The following is an 11039-nucleotide window of genomic DNA, read 5'->3' on the forward strand; positions in this document are numbered from 1 at the left end:
TATAAATTTCAACTTTATTAGCTGTATTTCTTAACTTTGGCAAAGGCTTTTTAGTTCTCCCTCCCCCCACCCCGGCTTTTGTTTTGTCGGTTTATTGCCAAAGTAAGGGTTGAATACCCAGTCTCAGCAGTCAAAGGAGATTTTATGGGTGGAGGCAGAAGTCTGTCGTGTTTCAGAATAGTTGGAAACCCAGGCTAGAAGTCAAACATAATGTCAAAATAAAGGAAAGTTAGCCAGTGATTTACTGCTGGAGAGTCAAATGCATTTTATTTGGTTGTAATGCAATTGCACTTCATAAAGGGTACACTAGAATGTTGCCATGCCACTGTTCATGTGACAGGCCCTTCAAATTCAGGACCCATACATATGAATCACAACAAATACATCCACAGAGATATCAGAAGGAAGCTGATGACCTTATGTCAGTGATAACTGTTGTTTCTACATGTATTGTGGATGAAGAGACAACCAAAATGAGCCTTTAGGTTCCGTTCAGGGTAAGATACAGTTTATTCCTCCAAAAGCTCTAGAAGGGAACTGAGGCAGATGTCGTGCTTGAACATCTGTTTGCTTTAACAAATGCACAAAATGTTACATGAATGCATCTACATCTTTTCCTACATATAAAGCCTTACTTTCTTTTCTTGGCTGTTTTGTGACTGCTAAACTTTAGCAATATTTACTTAGGGCTCATTTTTAACCTAGAATACAAATAATCAGCTAAAACTGGTGAAAGAGAAGCCCTGTGGATATACTGAAAAACAGAATTTGGCTTCTCATGTAGTTTCTTGCACAATGTACCAAGAAGCAGCGTTTTTCATGAGAAAAATATCCCTTAGGAGCCTGGAAATCTAAATGGATCAGACCAGTGGCCTTTAATGTTCCCCTTTTAAGGCTTAGTACAAAAGTGCATTGCACACCATTTGTGTTGTAGTTTTGCAATTTGCTTGGAAGAAGCTTAAGACATACTCCAAGATTTAATTCGGTGCCTATAAGAAACATGCTTCATTTCTTTGCACAGAAATGGCAGTGTCAATATTATCCTGTTTCAGGTAATTATAAATGGCTACCCTTCCCCTTCACTTCCTGATGTTCTTGAGTCAAACGTGTATTCTATTTTTAATGACCTCAAATGAGCTGTCACATGGAAAAAGGGCCTAAGCATTGGTCGAGATTACCCTAAATGTGTTCTGGCATGCATACCAATGATACCAATACCAATTCAAGATTTTGTGCATCATGACGAGGTTTTCGGGTGGGGTTTTTTCTTGGAAGTAACCAAACAATGGATGGAGGAACATGAAAACAGAAATGTATAATCTTACCAAAGTAATGTGCAAGTTGAATTTAAATTTAGAATTTTTGAAGGGGGAAAAAAACTGATATAGCATTGTATAGCACTCTTCTCTTAAGACACTGACTTTTTCTATGCAATTTTCTGTGTTTTACTAATTTCTTTACTGTTTTTCTTCTTATTAATTGAGCACTTTGGTATGTAAATTATGGGTAGAGGCAGAGGCAGGAAGTAGGACAAGCAGTAGTGAAGTTGCTTTGTCAGTTTTTTTACATCTTTAAGCTGTTGTAAAGATGATCACAGTATGTATTTGCTTTACTGAACCAACTGCTGACAACTTTATTTGACATATGTTAAGCCCTGTATTACATTGTCTTTAAAAAAGCAATATAATCTGCAGCATGCTCAAACTTAGAATCGAAGTCCAAAACTTACCTTTTTTTCAACTACATGTATCAGATGTTCTAATGAAAGATGGTATCTCTTCCTACGGACTTTGCCTCTCCGCAGAGGCAGAGAATATAACATGTATAAGTCATGTCATTGTTCCTTTTCTTCCAGCAACACCAGATTCCAAGAAAACTATCAGTTCTAAGGTACAGTGAAATAACAAGGTTAACTGCAGTTTTTTGAATCCGAAACATCACAGTTGCCATTAGAAATTATTCATGAAATATAAAAACAGATTAAATAAAAATAGATCTTTTATAATATGTTATCAATGGCATTTAGTTTTCTTTTTCATTTGATAAAAAGTGCCATCCAAAGTGTTAAGCAAGCAGTGTACAAAGCTTAGTAGATCAACAGTATTCAGAAAAAAATGTTCATTTCTGTGTATTTTTCAAAGAGAAAATCCTGAAGCCAAAACTTGTATTCTTTATTTATCATTTTTTTACCTAGTACCAGGCACTTAGTTGGACCCATCTGAATCTTTTTGTAAAATGTCACACTTTGTTTCCCTTGTCTAAATAACTATTTTAACTAAATAAACTAATGGTTAGACCCTAGATGTAATTAAATCAAAACAAAACAAATAAGGATTTAAAGAGATGAATGATTGGCACTCTACGTGTATGTTGGATGACATTAGAAAAAGCTATAGAGACAAACAGCGGAAGAAGGTTGCTTATCTATCTGTCCTGATACATGAATGAGTATGGACGTTGTCCTTTGGATCAAATTTGCTTGAATAAAGAATCAGTAGTCATTGAGTAAGAAAAGCAGCATTTAGTATTTTAATATAAAATACTCAAAATTGTTAATTGCCATGACCTAAACTCACACTTTTGTGGTTTTTGCTGAAAGACTAGTTGTTTCATAAACACCTTCTAGGAATATGTCATAATCTTAGGCTCAAATTGAGATAAAATTCAACGTGACTAGAAAAATTTCTCTCCATAGAAAATTCTTTCAGAAGCTGAGCTCTAAACGGATACATTTGTCACAGCAACATCAAATGAAATGAAAATCCTTGTCAAGAGAATTCAAATACTACCAGGGATTCTGGAGATAAAGAAATAATTAAACTGTCCATTTAGGCATTTAACATAGTTATGGTGGAGTATTACAGGAAGTTGCAAAGATAAAAACCAGAAGATTAAAAATGAGTTCACTTGTGGTGTGCTATAAAGGTTGAGGGATCTACCCACTAGTCAGTTCTTTGCATCTAACCCAACAATGAAGAAATAATATTGTGGAATCAAACAGGGAGTCAGAGGTAGAAAACATTCTATGCAATTAGAGATTTTTTAAAAGGTTGCAAGATTTTCCTTTTATTTGAGGCAGCAAATGGTAGTGTGCTAACTGTGAGTGGTTTTTGTAGCACTTGGTTCAATTGTTTTTCAGCTTAAATAAGAATAAATTTTCATCAGTCCTTAGAATCAGCACTCTGAAAATAATTTAAATGTTGGTCTGAAATTTGTGGATCATAGAAATCAGTAAATATTGGTGCATTCATACAAGTGATGAATTTAATTTACTTTCCCAGATAGCTTTCAAAAAAGCATGATTTATTATTTTTCCAGACAAGTGATTGGGGAGCTCCCCTATACTGCAATTTGTAATAAATTGACTATTCGCAAAACTACTTTTTGAGGTCCTTTATGTTATTGTCATGGCAAGTAACAGAGTTCTCTAAGAATTAGAAGTCTGATCCATATGCTCATTCAAGTTACAAACACATTTCACTGAATCTAGTTTTTTAATCTCATAATGTCCAGATTTTTTTATAACATAATTTCTGAGTTCAAGATCATCATCAGCGCTCATGATCAAAGCACTTTTGTCCATTTATTAGAAAAAAAAAAGAGTGTTAGCCTGTCTTTGCACATAGACTGAGCTTTATTTGGGGTTCTGTACTTTCATTACTTTAACAACTGCAAAATACTGATGTAGTGGTTACCTCTAGCGTTGCTGTTATATCCATCCTCATAATGTTTCTGCTAGACTCTTCATAAATGACTGTCCTGGTTTTGGCTGGGATAGAGTTAACTTTCTTCCTAGTAGCTGGTACAGTGTTCTGTTTTGGATTTAATGTGAGAATACTGTTGATAACACACTGATATTTTAGTTGTTGCTAAGTAGTGCTCATGCTAGGTTAAGGATTTTTCAGTTTCCCAAACTCTGTCAGTGAGCAGGTGCACAAGAAGCTAGGAGGGAGCACAGCCAGGAGAGCTAACCCGAACTAGCCAAAGGGATATTCCATACCATAGAAAGTTATGCTCAGTAAATAAACTGGCGGATAGCTGCTCGGGCATCAGTCAGTTGGTGGTGAGCAATTGCATTGTTCATCACTTGTATTTTCTTGTTTGTTTTGGTTTGGGTTTTTTTTTTCCTCTTTTTTGGTTATATTCCTTTTCATTACTATTATTAGTATTTTTTTTTATTATTTTTGTTAGTATTATACTTTATTTTACTTTAGTTATTAAATTGTTCTTATCTCAACCCACAAGTTTTACTTTTTTTTTTGGATTCTCCTCACCATCCCCCTGGCAGTGGGGAGGAGTGAGCAAGCAGCTGCGTGGTGCTTAGTTGCTGACTGAGGTTAAACCATGACAATAACGTTAAGGTGGTGGTGTTGTACACACAAAAAAACCCAGGTAAAATTCTCTAGTATGTCATATATATTGGTACTTACGCTTACATTTCTCTGTGGAGTTCAGAATTCTTCTAATGAAATCACCTTTCTTTTTTGCCATTCTGACTTCCAAAAAATAGTTCAGGAAACCCTTATTTCTTCGGCCTTATAACACCACGTACCATCTATTCTGCACTGGGGTGTGGGATGAGGTGAGAGCGAGCTGGTGCGGGGATCTTCCTGGATCTCAATAAGAAAGGCCCAACAACCAATGGCTTAATAAGATAACTGCTTCAAAAAGATTAAGGAGAGGAGCATTGATAGTGAGTAACATCTTATGTCCCCTCAGATGCTGGGCATGCCATGTTCATGCAGCATCGGACAGAGCCCTGATGGATTTTCCCACGGCACACGGCAGAGAGCAGATCCTGTCCATGGGGAGAAACTCTCCATTTCAGCCATTCAAGGCCACATATAATTTCCTTACAAGGAAACAACTCTCTTTCTAAAGAGTGTTCCTGCGAGAACTCCTTGCCTGACTTGCTGTTCGGTAAGTGCGAGGCCACAGAGCAGGCATAACGGCGGTGCTGAGCAGGAGCTGCCCGCCGGCTCCTCCAGCACCCTGCGTGGGCTGGGTCGGTCCCGCGGCCGAGGGAGGAGCGTGGCACGGCACAGCTCAGCCTGGGGGCCACGCTGGCCCTGCGGCACCTGCCCCGGTTAGCTGCTGAGTACAGTGGTCTCCCCGTCAGGATCAATACATTCCTCCCCTTGATCCACATATGCAATCCACATGATCCAAATATATACCATAATTTACAGATTGTATTAACAACACAGGGGTGTCACAAGTACAGGTGCCAGTAGGGCAGACACGGCCTGTTCAAGATCACTGACTCCTCAAGTTTAATGTCTTCCACAGGGCTCCCAATACAGCATCTTCTTACACTCTTTTCAAAGCAATCGTGTTGCTCATTTAGGCATTTGTGATAGTTAATGAAAAAATAAACCAGCTAAACCAAAATGGTTTAATTTTGCTCCCACTTTGTGGTCTTATTAGAGAGATAGGTCTCCAACATACATGAAGACATTCTTTTTTAACCTCAGATCACTCACAATTTTTCTGTCCCCTGTATCACATAAAGTACATTTTAATGGCAGTTTTAATTAGCTTTCCTGCTGCTAAAGTACACAGTTATCTTTTTCTTTTACCTTTATGACTGCTATCCCTCTCTCTTCCTTGTATGAATGGAGGAAACCAGCTCCACAGTCTCCCTAAGAGCTTTATCAAGTCCTTCCTCAAGGCTGTCATCTGATAGAATACTTAAACAGCTGACCATGCTGAGAACAGCCAGTTCTAGCAGTGAGCTGAGAGTACTGTTTGTTACTAGAATTCTGTGTTACAAACTGTAGACCCTAGTGACTACCATTCGCTTAATATCTGGTACATTCCTTTTTTGTCTCCCTTGCCCCATTTGGCCACTTTGTTCATGTTGCATCTTTTCATGTGTTAGTACCAGGTCTGCTTTATAATGCATGTGGATAGACAGCAATGAACAGTTTAGGAGTGCTTGTCCTTTTTTTGTGTAATTCTGTTTAGTGTCTAGAACATTGGGATTCCAGTCCTAATTGACAGTGGTTGTAAGAGAAATACATATGCGAAGCCCGGTGTGCTTATATAGGTATTTCAACAATACAAGTTCTCTCAACGAGTACATTTCCTTCTCTCTGCTGTGGCAAAGCCCTCTCTGTATTCATGTGTACCACCTTGACCGGGGTAGAACTGAATTCAGAGAAAACTGCAACCATGCTGCAAATAAGCACAGAGTAAGTCACTTAGCAGTTACATGGATCACTATTAGTAAAACGTCACCATCAGTTAGCAGCTCCCTTATTACTAAGCAAATGTGGCTTGTTTGATTCAGGCCATTGTTTCCTTCGTCAGCATTTAGGATCTGTTCTTCTTCTGGCTGTCCATTTTTGGACTTCCTTTTAGCACTTACCACCCTCACAACCTGTAACAAGCTCTCTGCTTTGAAGGAGCATATTCAGTAGACACATTGTGTTTAATATTCTCCGCTATGACCAGTTTTTAAAAACATTTTTAGAGAGTTAATTTGAATTTGTTATTCAAGAATTACAAGAAAGATCATAGAGATGAATTTACTTTTACACACAGACTTTTGTGGCCACATGCCACCAGGTGAATTTTTATTAACTTTGACTAGTCATTGTGATACTAAGATGTAAAATTCAGCAAAATTAGAAAGGCATTCAAGTGTGCTGAATTACCTTCTGACTAAAGCCTAACATGAGACTCATAGAGGTTTTGTTTCATGAGACAACATTTGAACTTAAGGTTTACCTTTGCAATAAAAGTATTATTTTATTTATATCCTGTTATCTGTATTAGCATGAACAGTTTAATATTTCAGAGTTTAGAAAATGTTCATAACATGTTCTCTACTGAAAACAATGCAGCCTTTAATTGATAAACTGCATTAACGCAGGCCATAAAGTGGACATCTTCTTTGTCCCACTAAGAGCAAAGTCTAATCAATATCTGTTTAGAAATCCTGACTATCTACTCCTTAAGTAGAAATAAATAATGAATAGCAGTACAAACTTGTTTTTAAATATTAATATGTAAATACGTGTGAGGAGTTCAAATTAAAAAATGGTATTTTATTGCATATGATACAGCAACAAGCTGCTCTTAATCTCACTCATTTTTTGTTTCTTCTTCATAAAAATAAGTACAAGCTATGATGTGAAAATTGCAAAGCACTTAGCTGTAGACACCACTTGTGTCAAACAGATTTACATACATGAATAAAAGTGAAATGATTTTTTAAGTGTTTTGCTAAATAGGTACAGGCTGCAAAGCTAAAAGCCTAAGTAAAAGGCCTTGTCTTGTCTTCCTAACAGTTTGTCTCATATCTAGATACTGGAGAATTGAAATACCTGACTGCTGATCTTAAAGCTAGCTGTACGGTGAAAAAAAAAAAAGAATCTACATACAGAAAATGCCAGTTGGGTGGTTTGAAAAGCAGACAGTCAAGCTTCATCTGAAAATACCTTTCTTTCCTTAGGATAATTCTGAGTAAAAAAAAACAGAGATAGAGATGTATCGCAGGAGAAGACTCAGAGATCACTCAGACAGATCTGATCTAGTAGTTAGTTTATTGAGTTCTAAGCAGTAAATTTAGGTATGTAAAATATTTAGTAAGGACAGATGGATTGGCGGTCAATACTATTTACTACACTTAAAGTTAGTAAGGGATACAAAGATTATCGCATAAGCTTACTACACATATCTTAAACGTTACATGCATGCCAGAAATGTCACTTACCAACCCATCAATGCCTGGTGTCAGGTAAGGGATGTCTCAGTCTCGAGGGGTAATCTTGAGAGGCGTCCCTGCTCAAGGGGAGATCATTGCCACGCAGCCAGCTGCTGTGGAGGGAGAGCTCAACGGACTCTGATGGCTGCAGATATTTATAGTGTAAAGTCGTATTTTCTGCTGTGTTAGTGCAGTTTCAGCAGCTTATCAGCCCAGTCTCCAGCCAAACCCGTTTTTTGGGTTTGGTGCTGTGTTCTCAGTGATAGCCTCACACAATAGGATTAACTTCAGTTAGGCCTACTTGCTGAGCATCTGCCTGGACCAAAGCTCAGTTAGCTCAAACAGGAGTGCATTCATCACACGATGTAGATTTGGGTTATTTTGCAGGATCATGACTCACTAGATCACACTATAGTCTCGTGTTGCTATTGGGGATTCAGTATAACCCCTTTCATAAATACATGGAGCTCCAATTCATAAGAAATAATTTTTGCTTCCACTGCTGGAAGCAGATTCCAGTATCTGGCTGCTTAAATGGCTGGGAGCTTCCTTTGAGGTTTCAGCCTAAATGTGTGTGTTTGTGGGCTCCTTATGTGCCACATAAGGGATACAGGGATTCGCTGGGACTCTGCTCCAGGTCCCTGTCCAGAACCTTCTTTTGGATCCATTTCTAAGGTACTTTCTCATAACTTCTAATTTGTATTTATTTTATTCTCACATATTTTCTCAAGTGAAAGATAGTTATTTGGATCAATAGAATTAGCTGTCCGATACTGGACAAATATTGGCTAAACCCCCAGTTCTGCAGCTTTTTGCTGTTCAGGAGAATGTGTGAACACACTGATTTCAATAGCACTTGCATTCCTTTTTTGGTAGTACAGGAAGGCATTGTTTATTATAGTAGTCACAGTAGCAGTATTGAAATGAATAATAACTTTGATCAATTTGAGTCAAAAAAGGAGTATCTCTCATTACCAGACCTTAGGAAAAAAAAAAAGTTGAACAGTTACTATCACCTGCCTGATAAATAAGTATCATCATGCATGTTAAAACTGTTGATTTTCCACAAAATTGAATGCTAGTCTCTCAATGAACTTGATTAGTAAAACCTAAGGTTAGAAAGAAAATCTTAACGGTAAAGAAAAACTGAAATATGATGGAAGAGTTATTATATTGAAGAAATATGTCTCCAAATAGGCATGCCTTTTCTTGGGTTTCCTCAGCAATTTTTGAAACATAGCAGATGAGAGCACTTGATCTTGGGTCAGCGAGCATCACAAATAGTCTTCACAAGGAAGTCCTGCTGTGACAGTGGAAGAGGCCATATTAGCTACATATTCAGGACAAGAGCTGTTTCACTTGAACTGCTTTTCAGGTGCTTTGATTCATTCCTGCCTCACTACCCTTTCCCCCTCTTTTCAGGATTGCATACTGTCATCTCTGTATGCGGCTTCCCAGCTTTGCTCGCTCTCTCTCCCCCTGCCTAAATGAAACCATCAGTTCAGAAACATCTAGCTTCTATTCACTACTTGGTGCAGAATATTCTCATCTTGTACTCTTCAGGGTATGCACTGAGTCATGAGCAGTACGATCTCTCATAACTGTGATGGCAACTGTATGTACCTTGTTATCAAGAACATTTTATATAAAAAATCAGTCTGTTACTTCTATTTACTTTGTGTATTGTTCATTCATTTTATTTCTAAGTTTGCTTTGCTCTTCTGAGCTGGCTAGAAATACGGTGAGCAGTAGCTGCTTTCTCAATTACCTTGTTCTTTACAGAGAGAATTACATTTTCATTACCAATTGCTGTATATTGTCTCTGGGAACACTGTTCCAGAAGTTATCCATTTGCCTCTGTTATTCAGATAATAACAGTTATCTTTAAAAACATACGGCCTGTAAAAAAAATATATTTTTGAATTTGTGCTCAGTTTTCAGAAACTCTAAAAACCTTTCAAGACTGAGACGCGTGTGTGCCTTACATTATCCCAGTAATCACACATAGAAATTTTCCCTTCTATGTGCCACTTCGTTTCCTGAGGCAGGGGCTACGGTGCTCTGCCCCAGGTGCAGTGCCCAGGCCCTGGCTGGCAGCGGGGCCTGCCGGGGCGGCCCCTGTGAGGGGAGGCCCGGGCTGCCCCGTGCCGGACACGGCCGGTTCCAGCCGGCTCCAACCAGCCCACGCACGGCAGGCCGAGAGGGGGCGGCGCCTCCGGGAAAGCCGGTGTAGGAAAGGGCAAAAAGTGCCAGCCGGGCAGAGAGGAGCCAGGAAAAATGCGTGAGGGACAGCCCTGCAGGCGCCAAGGTCGGTGGAGAAGGAGGGGAGGGGGCGCTCCAGGCGCCGGAGCAGAGATTCCCCTGCGGCCCGTGGGGAAGACCATGGTGAGGCAGGCTGTCCCCCTGCAGCCCATGGAGGTCCGCAGTGGAGCAGATCTCCACCTGCAGTCCAGGGAGGACCCCACGCTGGAGCAGGTGGGCATGCCCTGAAGGAAGCTGTAGCCTGTGGACAGCCTACGCAGGAGCAAGCTCCTGGCAGGAGCTGAGCCCTGTGAGGGACCCACACTGGAGCAGTCTGTGCCTGAAGGACTGCGCCCCATGGAAGGGACCCACACTGGAGCAGTTTGTGAAGAACTGTATCCCATAGGAGAGACCCCATGCCAGAGCAGGTGAACCGCGTGAGGAGGAAGGAGTGGCAGAGAGGAGCTGCTATGGACTGACCACAACCCCCATTCCTCATCTGCCTGCGCTGCTCAGGGGGGAGGAAGTAGAGGAGTTGGGAGTGAAGGAGTGAAGTTGAGCCTGGGAAGAAAGGGGGTAGGTAGGTAAGTGTCTTTGATTCTCACCATTGTACTCTGTTTTTAACTGGCAGCAAATTAATCTTCCTCAAGTCCGGTCTGTTTTGCCCGTGATGGTAACTGGTAAGCGATCACCCTGTCTTTATCTCAACCTATGAGCTTTTCTATCGTACATTGTTTTCCCTTGTTCTGTTGAGGAGGAGGAATGAAAGACCAGCTGGGTGCATGTCTGGCAGTCAGGCAAGGTCAACCCACCACATAACAGCATAGTGGATAAGGCCACATGCCACAGTAAGACTTGTGTCTATATTAGACTTTTCAGGGGATAATGTAAAATGCAACAAATAATTAATTAAAATAATGACTAAAAATTCCTCCATCACAAAGTCATTATACCTTCAAACTGCATCAGAAACAGTGTCAGCATGGTTTGTATCTAGTGTTCCTTGTGGCTAGAGGATCTGAATTTGCAGACTACCAGTCAGTGCTCAGTAATGTAAACAAAGTGATCTATTAATAAAGTAACATAA

Source organism: Buteo buteo, chromosome Z, assembly GCF_964188355.1.
Source record: "Buteo buteo chromosome Z, bButBut1.hap1.1, whole genome shotgun sequence".
NCBI lineage: Eukaryota > Metazoa > Chordata > Aves > Accipitriformes > Accipitridae > Buteo > Buteo buteo.